Source organism: Salmo trutta, chromosome 12, assembly GCF_901001165.1.
Source record: "Salmo trutta chromosome 12, fSalTru1.1, whole genome shotgun sequence".
Taxonomy (NCBI): domain Eukaryota; kingdom Metazoa; phylum Chordata; class Actinopteri; order Salmoniformes; family Salmonidae; genus Salmo; species Salmo trutta.
In genome coordinates, this window is record NC_042968.1 from 41,432,022 (window position 1) to 41,450,279 (window position 18,258).

Genomic DNA, 18,258 nt, shown 5'->3' on the forward strand with positions numbered 1-18,258 from the left:
AAACCCCCCACTTGAACGCCCCTCCAATTGGTGATTACTAGTGGGGAAACTCATCTATCATCTCTGACTTCTCCCACATACTGACCTCTGATGTCACATACTAAGGAAATTACCTCTATAGCAGCATTTTTCGGTAGTTATATGTAACAACAAAACGTTATTTCTGAAACGTTTTTTTTTAAGTTATAATTTGTTTACAAGCATGATAGCTGTACTTTTAGATTATGGTTGACGTTTCTCAGCGAGTTCAAAGCACGTGAATACATTCAACTGACATTGATTTACGATTCGTAACTGGCAAATTCCCACCTCCCACTTGGTTATGAATGCTGCATTATCCCTGTCCGGTAAACAGTTCATTAGAGATCAGACTTCTGTTTTACTACAATTACACTGGAAAAAGTCATGACAACCTTTTCCACTTCTTCCTGTGAACTTCTTCCTGTGAACTTCTTTCTGTGATCTTTTGCTCAGCGAACCTTCTCCACCCTCCCCTCCTCCTCCCTTCTTCCCCACCTCCCCCTTCCTCCTCCTCCTTCCTTCTTCCCCACCTCTCCCTTCCTCCTCTTCCTCCTCCCTTCTTCCCCACCTCTCCCTTCCTCCTCACCTCTCCCCTCCTCCTCCTCCCTTCTTCCCCACCTCTCCCTCCTCCTCCTCCTCCCTTCTTCTCCACCTCTCCCTTCCTCCTCCTCATCCTCCCTTCTTCCCCACCTCTCCTTCCTCCTCCTCCTCCTTTCTTCCCCACCTCTCCCTTCCTCCTCCTCCTCCTCCCTTCTTCTCCACCTCTCCCTTCCTCCTCCTCATCCTCCCTTCTTTCCCACCTCTCCTTCCTCCTCCTCCTCCTTTCTTCCCCACCTCTCCCTTCCTCCTCCTCTTCCTCCCTTCTTCCCCACCTCTCCCTTCCTCCTCCTCCTCCTCCCTTCTTCCCCACCTCTCCCTTCCTCCCCCTCCTCCTCCCTTCTTCCCCACCTCTCCCTTCCTCCTCCTCCTCCCTTCTTCCCCACCTCTCCCTTCCTCCTTCTCCCTTCTTCCCCACCTCTCCCGTCCTCCTCCTCCTCCTCTTTTCTTCCCCACCTCTCCCATCCTCCTCCTTCTCCTCCCTTCTTCCCCAACTCTCCCTTCCTCCTCCCTTCTTCCCCACCTCTCCCATCCTCCTCCCTTCTTCCCCACCTCTCCCTTCCTCCTCCTCCTCCTCCTCCCTTCTTCTCCACCTCTCCCTTCCTCCTCCTCCCTTCTTCTCCACCTCTCCCTTCCTCTCCCTTCCTCCTCCTCCTCCCTTCTTCCCCACCTCTCCCTTCCTCCTCCTCCTCCTCCTTTCTTCCCCACCTCTCCTTTCCTCCTCCTCCTCCCTTCTTCCCCACCTTCAGCTGGTCCAGATGATTCATCCCTCTGTGTGACTCCGTATGATTTGTTTGCCAGGTTACCGTGACAACCAACCGATATTGCATTCGCAGAGCGCTTCAGGAAAAGACCTTCCATTGACCCTGTTGCTCAGTCTTTACTGCGCTGTAATTATACCAACGTTAGTATTGAGAAGTAAGAGCTTTGGTCAATGCACACACACAAGATATTTTCAAGTGAGTATTCTGTTGAAGGGACAGTTGGGGCTTAACTTTGTCCCCAGACTCAAATTGCTTGAGGGATGGCTGGTCGAGTAGTCGGGCTGGACTTTTTTTATTGCAGGGATGGAAGATGTTACGACACAAAGTCTTAAAAAACGTCTGTATTGGTTCTTTATCTCAACATCAAATCATTTGGGTAACAGTTAAGTACCTTACTGTAATTTATTTAATTTTATAAAAATGGTAAAAAATAAAATAAAACTAGCTTCTTACAATTGCTCAAGCAAGAAATTTGCTAGGATTGTCTGGGAGGGGTCTGAGTGGTTGGTCTAACTGTATGAGCCTAATGGGAGGGATATGTAACCTGAAAACTAGCTGTAATTGGCAAAGAGGTTTGAAACTCTCTTTCTTATTGGTCTATTAACTTATACCGCCTGGTGATGTTGCCAGGCAGGCCAAAACTTCCTCCCACCAAAACAAGATAAAATGTCAGTCTGTCTTTTCAAACAGCTCTTACACTAAAACGGCCAAAAAATATTTTTTTTCACAATTTCACAGTATAATTCCAACCTCATAGTGTGGAAATATAAAACAATATAAAGCAAACCCTGTCAGTACACAGGCAGCCCACTCTCTCCCCTAACAGACGTGTGCTTGTCTTGTAACATGAGGTTTATTACCAGGGAAAGGCCCCTGTCCAGATGCCTTGTGTTATCAGTAGAGTGTTATCAGTAGAGCCAGCCTGAGCAGAGCACTCCCTTTTGAAGTGGAACTAGGTGATCAATACGTATTTATCACTACCACAGGTGATCATTAACTCTCGTCAGCCAAGCCATTGAAGTTGCTTTCTGTACTAAATTGATCATGATCGTAGTTTTAATAAACATTTCATCTGAAATAAATCTACAGGACCACGAGAGGGACATTTTTATGTTTGAAGTCAAACGTAAATATAATAATATATGCCGTTTTAACAGACGCTTATAACCAAAGCAACTTACGGTCATGCTGCATACATTTTCCGTACAGGTGGTCCTGGGAATCCAACCCACTATCCTGCTGTTGCAAGCACCATGCTTATAGCTAGCTTCAGTCTGTGGGAAACATTATATGGGGTCACCTAAAGGGTACAACTAACAGTACCAGAAATCATTTTACACCAATGAGAGGCACTGGAGAGGTTTCAGTTCTCCTAATCAGGTAGATTATATATATCGTATCTTTCCATGGTAACCGGGCTCTCCAAGACACTCCAGGGTGTGTCACAACCGTTTCACTACCCCTACTTTCAGCTCCAGGATGTGTCACAGTCATATCCCTCCCCCCCTCTCAGCTCCAGGGTGTGTCACAGTCATATCCCTCCCCCCTCTCAGCTCCAGGGTGTGTCACAGTCATATCCCTCCCCCCCTCTCAGCTCCAGGGTGTGTCACAGTCATATCCCTCCCCCCCTTCTCAGCTCCAGGGTGTGTCACAGTCATACCCCCCCCCCCCTTCTCAGTTCCAGGGTGTGTCACAGTCATATCCCCCCCCCTTCTCAGCTCCAGGGTGTGTCACAGTCATATCCCTCCCCCCCTTCTCAGCTCCAGGGTGTGTCACAGTCATATCCCTCCCCCCCCTTCTCAGCTCCAGGGTGTGTCACAGTCATATCCCTCCCCCCCCTTCTCAGCTCCAGGATGTGTCACAGTCATATCCCTCCCCCTCTCAGCTCCAGGGTGTGTCACAGTCATATCCCCCCCCCCCTTCTTAGTTCCAGGGTGTGTCACAGTGATATCCCCCCCCCCCCTTCTCAGCTCCAGGGTGTGTCACAGTCATATCCCTCCCCCCTCTCAGATCTAGGGTGTGTCACAGTCATGTCCCTCCCCCTCTCAGCTCCAGGATGTGTCACAGTCATATCCCTCCCCCCTCTCAGATCTAGGGTGTGTCACAGTCATATCCCTCCCCCCTCTCAGATCTAGGGTGTGTCACAGTCATATCCCTCCCCACTCTCAGATCTAGGGTGTGTCACAGTCATATCCCTCCCCCCTCTCAGATCTAGGGTGTGTCACAGTCATATCCCTCCCCCCTCTCAGCTCCAGGGTGTGTCACAGTCATATCCCTCCCCCCTTCTCAGCTCCAGGGTGTGTCACAGTCATATCCCTCCCCCCTCTCAGCTCCAGGGTGTGTCACAGTCATATCCCTCCCCCCTTCTCAGCTCCAGGGTGTGTCACAGTCATATCCCTCCCCCCTCTCAGATCCAGGGTGTGTCACAGTCATTTCAATCCCCCCTTTTCGGAGGTAGAGTTCAGATCTCTGTCTGTCCTCCCCTGGCAGAGAGAATGATATGTCTTAACCAACAGCAGTTATCACATACCAGTGGATCGCAACATAGGCCTACATAGCCCTTATTCACCTCTCCAATGAAAATCCAAGCTGTTTGTAAAGTTTACTTTTTTTTTAACTTTGATCTTTATTACAATGTCGTTTTTAAAAAATTCTGATCTTTATTACATTAATCAAACCACATTGCCCATCACAAGAATATGAAGCAATACATTAACATATGACTGGATCACTGTCGTCATATTGTATGACATGGAATGACTGGAGAAAGAGGAGAAACCCAGCCAGCCTGTACAAAGCTGTGACCTCATCACTGTTCGACGGTGATAAAACAAGATGAGGCTGAATCTGAACCGTTTGTCATACTAGTAGATCTGTAGAGACCCGTAACACAATCACAGTGATGTCATCCACAGACAGGTCTATACTGCACAGTACCCAGTCATCACTAGAACTACTGTCAGTGTCCACGCAGTCAGTTTCACGTTGCTAGTTTACTTTTTCCCCTTAGGGCCACCGTACTCTTCCGGTGTGGGGTCAAAAATATCCTATACTAAATGAATGCTCTGTTTATTCATCAGTGGTGTAGCATTGCCTTTAAGACAGTGGTGTGGCATTGACTTTAAGACAGTGGTTATAGCATTGCCTTTAAGACAGTGGTGTAGCATTGCCTTTAAGACAGTGGTGTGGCATTGCCTTTAAGACAATGGTGTGGCATTGCCTTTAATAAGACAGTGGTGTGGCATTGCCTATAAGACAGTGGTGTGGCATTGCCTTTAAGACAGTGGTTATAGCATTGCCTTTAAGACAGTGGTGTGGCATTGCCTTTAAGACAGTGGTGTGGCATTGCCTTTATGATTGTGGTTATAGCATTGCTTTTAAGACAGTGGTGTGGCATTGCCTTTAAGACAGTGGTGTGACATTGCCTTTAAGACAGTGGTGTGGCATTGCCTTTAAGACAGTGGTGTGGCATTGCCTTTAAGACAGTGGTGTGGCATTGCCTTTAAGACAGTGGTGTGGCATTGCCTATAAGACAGTGGTGTGGCATTGCCTTTAAGACAGTGGTGTGACATTGCCTTTAAGACAGTGGTTATAGCATTGCCTTTAAGACAGTGGTGTGGCATTGCTTTTAAGACAGTGGTGTGGCATTGCCTTTAAGACAGTGGTGTGGCATTGCCTTTAAGACAGTTGTTATAGCATTGCCTTTAAGACAGTGGTGTGGCATTGCCTTTAAGACAGTGGTGTGGCATTGCCTTTAAGACAGTGGTGTGGCATTGCCTTTAAGACAGTGGTTATAGCATTGCCTTTAAGAAAGTGGTGTGGCATTGCCTTTAAGACAGTGGTGTGGCATTGCCTTTAAGACAGTGGTTATAGCATTGCCTTTAAGACAGTGGTGTGGCATTGCCTTTAAGACAGTGGTGTGGCATTGCCTTTAAGACAGTGGTGTGGCATTGCCTTTAAGACAAAAGCGTATGACGTCGTAGACAGAGGAAGGAACACGGACCATGTGAGTGAGTGAACGGCCCCTGGTCTGTGGCTGTCCCTGTGTGTCTACAGCCTGCCTGCTGTACCCACATCACATTGGGCCTTATTCAGACTTCAGATACGTTGACTTGACATGGAACAATGTTCCAAAAAATGTTGACTTGTGTCCATGTTTGATTGACTTAAGCCAATGTCTGATATATTAGACTGTCTCAACATTAAGGGTCTAGTCAGTGAGGCTGTAGTGACAGGGTCTGGTCAGTGAGGCTGTAGTGAGACTGTAGTGACAGGGTCTAGTCAGTGAGGCTGTAGTGAGGCTGTAGTGACAGGGTCTAGTCAGTGAGGCTGTAGTGAGGCTGTAGTGACAGGGTCTAGTCAGTGAGACTGTAGTGACAGGGTCTAGTCAGTGAGGCTGTAGTGAGGCTGTAGTGACAAGGTCTAGTCAGTGAGGCTGTAGTGACAGGGTCTAGTCAGTGAGGCTGTAGTGACAGGGTCTAGTCAGTGAGGCTGTAGTGACAGGGTCTAGTCAGTGAGGCTGTAGTGACAGGGTCTGGTCAGTGAGGCTGTAGTGACAGGGTCTAGTCAGTGAGGCTGTAGTGAGGCTGTAGTGACAGTGTCTAGTCAGTGAGGCTGTAGTGAGAGTGTTGTGACAGGGTCTAGTCAGTGAAGCTGTAGTGAGACTGTAGTGACAGGGTCTAGTCAGTGAGGCTGTAGTGACAGGGTCTGGTCAGTGAGGCTGTAGTGACAGGGTCTAGTCAGTGAGGCTGTAGTGACAGGGTCTGGTCAGTGAGGCTGTAGTGAGACTGTAGTGACAGGGTCTAGTCAGTGAGTCTGTAGTGAGGCTGTAGTGACAGGGTCTAGTTAGTGAGGCTGTAGTGAGGCTGTAGTGACAGGGTCTAGTCAGTGAGGCTGTAGTGACAGGGTCTAGTCAGTGAGGCTGTAGTGAGGCTGTAGTGACAAGGTCTAGTCAGTGAGGCTGTAGTGACAGGGTCTAGTCAGTGAGGCTGTAGTGACAGGGTCTAGTCAGTGAGGCTGTAGTGACAGGGTCTAGTCAGTGAGGCTGTAGTGACAGGGTCTGGTCAGTGAGTCTGTAGTGACAGGGTCTAGTCAGTAAGGCTGTAGTGAGGCTGTAGTGACAGTGTCTAGTCAGTGAGGCTGTAGTGAGGCTGTAGTGACAGGGTCTAGTCAGTGAAGCTGTAGTGAGACTGTAGTGACAGGGTCTAGTCAGTGAGGCTGTAGTGACAGGGTCTGGTCAGTGAGGCTGTAGTGACAGGGTCTAGTCAGTGAGGCTGTAGTGACAGGGTCTGGTCAGTGAGGCTGTAGTGACAGGGTCTAGTCAGTGAGGCTGTAGTGACAGGGTCTGGTCAGTGAGGCTGTAGTGAGGCTGTAGTGACAGGGTCTAGTCAGTGAGGCTGTAGTGACAGGGTCTAGTCAGTGAGGCTGTAGTGACAGGGTCTGGTCAGTGAGACTGTAGTGACAGGGTCTGGTCAGTGAGGTTGTAGTGACAGGGTCTGGTCAGTGAGGCTGTAGTGAGGCTGTAGTGACAGGGTCTAGTCAGTGAGGCTGTAGTGAGGCTGTAGTGACAGGGTCTAGTCAGTGAGGCTGTAGTGAGTGTAGTGACAGGGTCTAGTCAGTGAGGCTGTAGTGACAGGGTTTGGTCAGTGAGGCTGTAGTGACAGGGTCTAGTCAGTGAGGCTGTAGTGACAGGGTCTGGTCAGTGAGGCTGTAGTGACAGGGTCTGGTCAGTGAGGCTGTAGTGAGGCTGTAGTGACAGGGTCTAGTCAGTGAGGCTGTAGTGAGGCTGTAGTGACAGGGTCTAGTCAGTGAGGCTGTAGTGACAGGGTCTAGTCAGTGAGACTGTAGTGACAGGGTCTAGTCAGTGAGGCTGTAGTGACAGGGTCTGGTCAGTGAGGCTGTAGTGACAGGGTCTGGTCAGTGAGGCTGTAGTGACAGGGTCTGGTCAGTGAGGCTGTAGTGACAGGGGGAGGGGGAGTGTCTCAGGTGAGGAGGGGGAGTGTCTCAGGTGAGGAGGGAGGGAGAGGCGGAGTGTCTCAGATGAGGAGGGGGAGGGGGAGTGTCTCAGGTAAGGAGGGGGAGGGGGAGTGTCTGAGGTGAGAATGGAGAGGGGGAGTTTCTCAGGTGAGGAGGGGGATGGAGAGGGGGAGTGTCTCAGATGAGGATGGAGAAACAAAGACGGTTCTGCGGAGTTCTTCTACCGGTTTATTCTACAGTTGTTCTACCGAGTTGTTCTACCGAGTTGTTCTGCCGAGTTGTTCTGGGGAGTTGTTCTGGGGAGTTGTTCTGGGGAGTTGTTCTGCGGAGTTGTTCTGCGGAGTTGTTGGAGGAAGGAAAGAAAGGAAGGCTCCACTCCACTTTGTCACTTGATTATCTTACCTAGTTATTTTCTGATGATCTCATTTTGCTTTTCTGTAGCTTTGGCAACTACGTGTGTGTTTTCCATACCTGTTCGCTCCTCTCCCTGTAGGCTTTACAGACGCTCCCCACCCCTTGGCTGCAACCCTTCTAATTTAGTGTAACCTGAGCGCCAGTGGAGGCTGCTGAGGAGAGGACGGCTCATAATAATGGCTGGAACGGAGCAAATGGAATGGAATCAAAACAATGTGTTTGATGTATTTGATACCATTCCACTGATTCTATTCCAGCCATTAACACGAGCCTGTCATCCCCAATTAAGGCGCCACCAGCCTCCTGTGTGCATAACCCTTGTGGAATTCTTGGAATTCTTGTGCTGACCTGTTGCACCCTCGACAACTACTTTGATTATTATTATTTGACCATGCTGGTCATTTATGAACATTTAAACATCTTGGCCATGTTCTGTTATAATCTCCACCCGGCACAGCCAGAAGAGGACTGGCCACCCCTCATAGCCTGGTTCCTCTCTAGGTTTCTTCCTAGGTTTTGGCCTTTCTAGGGACTTTTTCCTAGCCACCGTGCTTCTACACTTGCATTGCTTGCTGTTTGGGGTTTTAGGCTGGGTTTCTGTACAGCACTTTGATATATCAGCTGATGTAAGAAGGGCTATATAAATACATTTGATTTGATTTTGGACTCGACGTTTGGAACTCCTGAATCTGCGGTCAAGAACGCAGATCTATGCTGCCCTTCAGTCCCCTGAGTATCTGGTGACTCAGAACTACTAATTTCTCTGGAGACTTGCTCTTTTCTCCCTCTCTCACCTGTCTATCTGCTCTCTCACCTGTCTATCTCCTCATTTGAATTCCATGCTGTCGCTGTCACTTGTCCACTCAAGCTTAACATTGTTGTCATCTATCACCCACCAGGTGCCCTTGGAGAGTTCCTAAATGACTTTAACACTTTGATAAGCTCATTTCCTGCTGATGGCTCACCGTACTTGGCGACTTCAACCTACCGACATCTGCCTTTGATTCATTTCTTTCCAACTCTCTTTCCCCTCCTTGCCTCTTTTGACCTCACCCTTTCTCCTCCCACTCACAAGGTAGGCAATACGCTTGACCTCATCTTTACTAGAGGATGTTCTCCTACTAATCTCACTGTTACCCCCCTCCAGGTCTCTGTTCTCCTACTAATCTCACTGTAACCCCCCTCCAGGTCTCTGTTCTCCTACTAATCTCACTGCATCCCTCCTCCAGGTCTCTGTTCTCCTACTAATCTCACTGTTACCCCCCTCCAGGTCTCTGTTCTCCTACTAATCTCACTGTAACCCCCCTCCAGGTCTCTGTTCTCCTACTAATCTCACAGCAACCCCCTCCAGGTCTCTGTTCTCCTACTAATCTCACTGTAACCCCCCTCCAGGTCTCTGTTCTCCTACTAATCTCACTGTAACCCCCCTCCAGGTCTCTGTTCTCCTACTAATCTCACTGTAACCCCCCTCCAGGTCTCTGCTCTCCTACTAATCTCACTGTAACCCCCCTCCAGGTCTCTGTTCTCCTACTAATCTCACTGTAACCCCCCTCCAGGTCTCTGTTCTCCTACTAATCTCACTGTAACCCCCCTCCAGGTCTCTGTTCTCCTACTAATCTCACTGTAACCCCCCTCCAGGTCTCTGTTCTCCTACTAATCTCACTGTAACCCCCCTACAGGTCTCTTTTCTCCTACTAATCTCACTGTTACCCCCCTCCAGGTCTCTGTTCTCCTACTCATCTCACTGTAACCCCCCTCCAGGTCTCTGTTCTCCTACTAATCTCACTGTAACCCCCCTCCAGGTCTCTGTTCTCCTACTAATCTCACTGTAACCCCCCTCCAGGTCTCTGTTCTCCTACTAATCTCACTGTAACCCCCCTCCAGGTCTCTGTTCTCCTACTAATCTCACTGTAACCCCCCTCCAGGTCTCTGTTCTCCTACTAATCTCACTGCAACCCCCCCCCCCCTCCAGGTCTCTGTTCTCCTACTAATCTCACTGTAACCCCCCCCCCCCCCCCCAGGTCTCTGTTCTCCTACTAATCTCACTGTTACCCCCCTCCAGGTCTCTGTTCTCTTTAGTCTCTCTCTCTCTCTCCCCCCCTCCGCATTTTCTATGACTCACACTGTCCCCTTTCCTCCCAGGCCGGCTCAGCCCTCCATTCCTGCTGAGTGACTCATTGTGATCTTACAGATCAGGGCTGTGTGCAGCTGAGCAAAAATGGAGGAAAACTAAACTTTCGGAGGACCTATCATCGTTAAACTCACTCCTCTCCACCTTCTCTTCCTCTGTATCGGCTGCTAAAGCCACTTTCTATCACCTTAAATTTCAACCTTCTAACCCTAGAAAACTATTTTCCACCTTCTCCTCCCTCCTTAATCCTCCATCCCCTCCCCTTCCCTCTTTGCGGACGACTTTGTCAACCATTTTGAAAAAAAGGTTGTCGACATCCGCTCCTCATTCACTCAGCCTATTGAGTCCACTGGTCTCTCTCACACAGAACTACCCTACACCTTGACCTCTTTCTCCCCTCTCTCTCCAGACTAGTGAGGTCTGGCCTCCCGAAAACCTGCCCGCTGAACCCCATCCTCTTCTCCCTTCTCCAGACCATCTCTGGAGACCTTCTCCCTTTCCTTACTTCCCTCATTAACTCATCCCTTACCACTGTCTGCATCCCCTCGGACTTGAAAATGACCCGAGTTGCTCCCCTCCTCAAGAAACCAATACTCGACTCATCTGAGGTCAAAAACTACAGACCTGTATCCCTTATTTTATTTCCAAAACACTTGAGCATGTTGTCTCTGATCAACTCTCTCATTATCTCTCTCAGAACCATCTTCTTGACCCTAACCAGTCAGGCTTCAAGACGGGTCACTCAACCAAGACTGCTCTTCTCTGTGTCACGGAGGCTCTCTGCACTGCCAAAGCTGACTCTCTCTCCTCTGTTCTCATCCTACTAGATCTATCTGCTGTCTTCAACACCGTGAACCATCAGATCCTCCTCTTCACCCTCTCAGGGCTGGGCGTCTCAGTCTCTATCAGATCCTCCTCTCAGGGCTGGGTGTCTCAGTCTCTATCAGATCCTCCTCTCAGGGCTGGGTGTCTCAGTCTCTATCAGATCCTCCTCTCAGGGCTGGGTGTCTCAGTCTCTATCAGATCCTCCTCTCCACCCTCTCAGGGCTGGGTGTCTCAGGCTCTATCAGATCCTCCTCTCCACCCTCTCAGGGCTGGGTGTCTCAGGCTCTATCAGATCTTCCTCTCCACCCTCTCAGGGTTGGGTGTCTCAGGCTCTATCAGATCCTCCTCTCCACCCTCTCAGGGCTGGGTGTCTCAGGCTCTATCAGATCCTCCTCTCCACCCTCTCAGGGTTGGGTGTCTCAGGCTCTATCAGATCCTCCTCTCCACCCTCTCAGGGCTGGGCGTCTCAGTCTCTATCAGATCCTCCTCTCCACCCTCTCAGGGCTGGGTGTCTCAGGCTCTATCAGATGCTCCTCTCCACCCTCTCAGGGCTGGGCGTCTCAGGCTCTGCACACTCTTGGATTACATCCTACCTGGCAGGCCGCTCCTACCAGGTAACGTGGAGAGGATCTGTGTCTGCACCATGTACTCTCACTACTGGTGTCCCCCAGGGCTCGGTTCTAGTTTCTTTTCTCTCTATATACCAAGTCATTGGGCTCCATCATATCCTCACATGGTCTCTCCTATCATTGCTATGCTGATGACACTCAAGTACTTTTCTCCTTTCCTCCTTCTGTCATCCAAGTGCCTGGCAGATATCTCAGCTTGGATGTTGGCCCACCACCTCAAGCTCAACCTCAACAAGACGGAGCTGCTCTTCTTCCCGGGGAAGGCCTGCCCGCTCAAAGACCTCCATCACGATTGAGGACTCCAGTGTCGCCCTCCCAGAGTGCAAAGAACCTTGGCGTGACCCTGGAGAATACCCTGTCGTTCTCTGCAAACATCAAAGCGGTGACTTGTTCATGGTCTTCAACATCCGTAGAGTACAACCCTACCTCACGCAGGAAGCGGCACAGGTCCTAATCCAGGCACTTGTCATCTCACGTCTGGATTACTGCAACTGTATGTTGGCTGGGATCCCCGCTTGTGCCATCAAACAAGAGGTTGACCGATTAATCGGAATGGCTGATTAATTAGGGCTGATTTCAAGTTTTCATAAGAATTGGTCATCGGCATTTTTGGACACCAATTATGGCCGATTACATTGCACTCCACGAGGAGCCTGCGTGGCAGGCTGACTACCTGTTACGCGAGTGCAGCAAGGATCCAAGGTAAGTTGCTAGCTAGCATTAAACTTATCTTATAAAAAACAATCAATGTTAACATAATCACTAGTTAACTACACATGGTTGATGATATTACTAGTTTATCTAACGTGTCCTGCATTGCATATAATCGATGCGGTGCCTGTTAATTTATCATCGAATCACAGCCTACTTCGCCAAACGGGTGTTGATTTAACAAGCGCATTTGCGAAAAAAGCACTGTCGTTGCACCAATGTGTACCTAACCATAAACATCAATGCCTTTCTTAAATACACAATAATATATTTTTAAACCTTCATATTTAGTTAATATTGCCTGCTAACATGAATTTCTTTTAACTAGGGAAATTGTGTCACTTCTCTTGCGTTCTGTGCAAGCAGAGTCAGGGTATATGCAGCAGTTTGGGCCGCCTGGCTCGTTGCGAACTGTGTGAAGACCATTTCTTCCTGACAAAGACCGTAATTAATTTGCCAGAATTGTGCATAATTATGACATAACATTGAAGGTTGTGCAATGTAACAGGAATATTTAGACCTATGGATGCCACCCGTTAGATAAAATATGGAACGGTTCCGTATTTCACTGAAAGAATAAACGTTTTGTTTTCGAAATGATAGTGTAACGGCTGTCTGAGGAAGAAGTGGACCAAAATGCGGCGGAGTTAGGGTTCGTCATATTTAATTAAACGAACACGATGCAATTTACAAAAACAACAAAAACTGACAGCCAACACAGTCCTGTCAGGTACAAGCACAATGACAAGAACAATTACCAACAAACCCACAAGGCAAAGTAGGCAACTTATGTGTGACTCCAAATCAGCCACAACCCTCTACAGCTGTGCCTGATTGGAAGTCACACGGCCAAAATTAGTGAAACAATAAAAAACACAGACTCTTCTGCCACGTCCTGACCCAACTACACCCTCTACTGGTCAGGACGTGACAGTACCCCCCCCTCAAAGGTGCATACCCCGAAATGCACCTACACAAAACACAGAAAATCCCCAACAAAAATAAACACCTAAACAGTAAGGGAGGGAAGGGAGGGTGGCTGCCGTCACCGACGGCACTGTGCTACACCCCCCCTCCCCAACCCACCTATATCAGGAGGTGGCTCCGGTTCTGGCCGTTCCGGGCAGTCGGGCCACTCTGGCAGTTCGGGGCAGTCTGGGCAGTCTGGCAGTTCGGGGCAGTCTGGGCAGTCTGGCAGCTCGGGACAGTCTGGGCAGTCTGGCAGCTCAGTCTGGCAGCTCGGGACAGTCTGGGCAGTCTGGCAGCTCGGGACAGTCTGGCAGCTCGGGACAGTCTGGGCAGTCTGGCAACTCCGGCAGTTCAGGGCAGTCTGGCCACTCCGGCAGTTCAGGGCAGTCTGGCCACTCCGGCAGTTCAGGGCAGTCTGGCCACTCCGGCAGTTCAGGGCAGTCTGGCCACTCCGGCAGTTCAGGGCAGTCTGGCCACTCCGGCAGTTCAGGGCAGTCTGGCCACTCCGGCAGTTCAGCGCAGTCTGGCCACTCCGGCAGTTCAGCGCAGTCTGGCCACTCCGGCAGTTCAGCGCAGTCTGACCTCTCTGGCGACTGTTGACTGGCGGGCAGCTCTGACGACTGTTGACTGGCGGGCAGCTCTGACGACTGTTGACTGGCGGGCAGCTCTGACGACTGTTGACTGGCGGGCAGCTCTGACGACGGTTGACTGGCGGGCAGCTCTGGTGACGGTTGACTGGCGGGCAGCTCTGGTGACTGTTGACTGGCGGGCAGCTCTGGTGACTGTTGACTGGCGGGCAGCTCTGGTGACTGTTGACTGGCGAGGCTGGGCTGACGCACTAGACTCCTGATGCGTGGGGCTGGTATTGGACTTGCCAGCCTGGAGACACGCACCTCCATGCTAGTGCGTCTAGCGGGAAACACCGGACCGAAAGGGCGCACTGGCGGTCTTGAGTGCAGGGTTGGCATCACCCCTTCCGGCTCGATGCTCCCCTTGCCCTGGCACCTGCGGGGCGCTGGTACTGGGCGAACTGGGCTGTGCGTCCGTATAGGCGAGATGGTGCGTACCACAGCGTAACATGGCACCCTCCACCTCATACGCACCTCCCTGTAGTCACGGGTAGCTGGCTTACGGCTCTTTCCTGGCCTGGCCAAACTACCCGTGTGCCCCCCCCCAAAAAAAATCTTGGGGCTGCCTCTCGGGTTTGAACGCTAGTCGTGTACCTCGGAAACGTTCCCGGTGGTTCCTCTGTCCAGCTGCCTCCGCTCTCCTGAGTGCCTCCACCTGTTCCCATGGGAGGCGATCCCTTCCGGCCAGGATCTCCTCCCAGGTGTAGGCTCCCTTGCCATCCAGGACGTCCTCCCATGTCCATTCCTCCTTTTTTTTCATCCGCCGCTTGGTCCTGGTTTGGTGGTGGGTAATTCTGTAACGGCTGTCTGAGGAAGAAGTGGACCAAAATGCGGCGGAGTTAGGGTTCGTCATATTTAATTAAACGAACACGATGCAATTTACAAAAACAACAAAAACTGACAGCCAACACAGTCCTGTCAGGTACAAGCACAATGACAAGAACAATTACCCACAAACCCACAAGGCAAAGTAGGCAACTTATGTGTGACTCCCAATCAGCCACAACCCTCTACAGCTGTGCCTGATTGGAAGTCACACGGCCAAAATTAGTGAAACAATAAAAAAACACAGACTCTTCTGCCACGTCCTGACCCAACTACACCCTCTACTGGTCAGGACGTGACAGATAGTTTCCGGATTTGACCATATTAATATATTAATATATATATTAATGACCTAAGGCTTGTATTTCTGTGTGTTATTATATTATAATTAAGTCTATGATTTGATATTTGATAGAGCAGTCTGACTGAGCGGTGGTAGGCAGCAGCAGGCTTGTAAGCGTTCATTCAAACAGCACTTTCCTGCATTTGCCAGTAGCTCTTCGCTGTGCTTCAAGCATTGCGCTGTTTATGACTTCAAGCCTATCAACTCCCGAGATTAGGCTGGCAATACTATAGTGCCTATAAGAACATCCAATAGTCAAAGGTATATGACATACAAATGGTATAGAGAGAAATAGTCCTATAATTCCTATAATAACTACAACCTAAAACTTCTTACCTGGGAATATTGAAGACTCATGTTAAAAGGAACCACCAGCTTTCATATGTTCTCATGTTCTGAGCAAGGAACTTAAACGTTAGCTTTTTTACATGGCAAATATTACACTTTTACTTTCTTCTCCAACACTTTGTTTTTGCATGATTTAAACCAAATTGAACATGTTTCATTATTTATTTGAGACGAAATAGATTTTATTGATGTATTATATTAAGTTAAAATAAAGGTGTTCATTCAGTATTGTTGAATGTAATTGTCATTATTACAAATGTATATATAATTGGCTGATTAATCGGTATCGGCTTTTTTTGGTCCTCCAATAATCGGTATCGGCGTTGAAAAATCATAATCGGTCGACCTCTACACCAAACCCCTGCAAGTTGTCTAGAACGCTGCAGGCCGCCTGGTGTTCAACCTTCCCAAGTTCTCCAATGTCACCCTGCTCCTTCGCACAATCCTCTGGCTTCCAGTCGAAGCTCACTACAAGACCATGGTGCTTGCCTACGGAGCAGCAAGAGGAAATGCCCCTTCCTACCTTCAGGCTATGCTCAAACCCTAAACTCCAACCCGAGCACTCTGTTCCTGGTCTCTTGGTCCTCCCACCCCTAAGGGAGGACAACTCCCACTCAGCCCAGTCCAAGCTCTTGTCGTGTCTTTGGCTATGCCGGATTAAGTGATATGACATGCTAACTTATAAAATGATTTCTCTGTAATTAATATTACCTGATTAAGCTAATCATGTAAATGTAATTAACTAGAAAGTCGGGGCACCACAGAAGAACGTTTATAGAGCCGTTATCTTCCGAATAAACTCTTAAAATACTTAGTAATATTTTACATCGATAGCAGTCAATATTAACCCTTATCTTATTTTCAGTCTCATAATGAAAGTTGTAAATTCTTGGTTATCTTCACGAACCCTGGCTAACAAGTTGAATCAGCAATACAAAATTGGGTTTAATTATTTATTTACTAAATACCTAAACTAATCACACAGAATTACAAATACACAGAATACCAATGATGTCATACAGAAAATGTCCCGGTGGACGGAACCTGGTTACACAAAGGAAAGGGGGTTGGGCTTGAATGAAAGAGCGGGAAGATTTAGGAACAAAGAAACAGCAGCTATGCTATCGTAAATACATTATCTTATGCATTCTAAATTACCGCCCATTTGGAAAAGGAAAATGCAATAAATATTTACTCTGAGCTGCGCTTCGGTAGATTGGTCGTAGATGCTGGCCAGGTTGGCCAACATATCTTCCTGTAGTGGAAGAATGTCAATGGTGGTAAATTGGATACGTGGTGGTATCTTCGTCCGTCTGTTAGACTGGGTCCGTCGTCCGTCCTTTCCTAGCCCACGTTAGCAGCGGCTAACTCAGCGGCTAGGAAGTATCACTTCTGTAGTGAATAAGCTCAAAGTTCATACCAGTTCATACCATAGCTCACGCCGAGGTTGGCTTAGTTCTGTCCTTGATATGGTTTAGTTAACATGTGTGTCCTTCTAACGTAGAGGCTGCAGACCTCCTGTACTGGAACTACTGGTTATCTTTTTGTCAAAGGCTTATATAGTGGACAGGGGGGAGGAGGTGTTTCATCGTTTATAACCCCTGTCTCTTCACAGGGTTGGGCCACTGATCGAGCAGGGCACTTTCCTTATGAAAACCCAATTCTCTCATTTGGAAGCTAAAATTACATTTAATCTCCTAACAAACAATTTCAATATTAAACATTTCAATTGCATAACAATTCCATGTGACTCTGATAACTAGAGGGTGTATACTTTCTCAGGTACAGTTTATGTCGTCCTGTCATCAATCATAATGTCTCAGATAACAATGAACTGACATACATACTCATTACGTTATCAAGCATATTTCCAACTGGTTTTATTATCAAAATATGGTTCCTTTCCCCATTTGTTTGATGTTCCCAGACTCTCTATATTTAACAGGACAGCAGTCCTTCAGTAGGGTCAGTAAGAGAGGGGAAGGGAGAAAGGTATTTATGGGGGGGTCATAAACCACACCCATAGGCCAACGTCATGACACTCTTCTCCAAGCTCTTCTGTCCTGGCACCCCAATGGTGGAACCAGCTTCAAGCCTGAAGCTAGAACAGCAGAGTACCTGCCCATATTCCGAAAGCACCTGAAACCCTACCTCTTCAAAGAGTATCTTAAAGTGGAACTGACAGCGTTTGAACTACTTTGCAAATATGAAACAAACAATCATAATATCAGCCCAAAATATCAAATTCCCAGTTTATGCTACAAAACCAACTGTAAAAATAGGTTCTATATGATTCAACATTCCGTGATGTTGTCACGTTTTGACCAGTAAAGGGGTTATTTGTTATTGTAGTTTGGTCAGGACGTGGCAGGGGGTGTTTGTTTAGAGTGTTTCGGGGTTTGTTGGGCTATGTGTTTATGTAGAGGGGTGTTTGTTTAGAGTGTTCCGGGGTTTTTGGTTATGTTCTATGTTAGTGTATTTCTATGTTCTGGTCTAGTCTTTCTAGTTCTATGTTTAGGGTTATTGGTTTGACCTTCAATTGGAGGCAGCTGTTCTTGGTTGCCTCTGATTGAAGGTCCTATATAGAGGAGTGTTTTTTGTAATGGGTTTTGTGGGAAGTTGTTTTTGCACTGCTGTGTGTGTGTAGCCTGCATTACTGTTCATTCGTTTTCTTGTTTTGTTCAGTGTTCAAATAAATTTAAGATGAGCACTCAACCCGCTGCGCCTTGGTCCATTACGTACGACCGTTACAGATGTACACTAAGGCATTGTTGTCAGAATAGATGGATGCAGTTCAATGCATGATTAATATAATTCACCAATACATTTCTTGGTAGTCCCCCAAAAATATTGCTATCAGGTTGTAAATCACAGCTGGCCTGGTATAAAACAGATAAATGTAACTAAGGCTGGGAATGTCAATACAATTAAACTAGCAAGGGCAATGATCACAAGTCAGTCATTATGTTCTTAATATGCTAGCATATCTATTTATTTAGCAAGCTAAAAACACAGAGCCTAATGTTAGCTATATAGCTAGCTAGCTGCTGGAGGATTGGGTGAGTGACTGACTTTC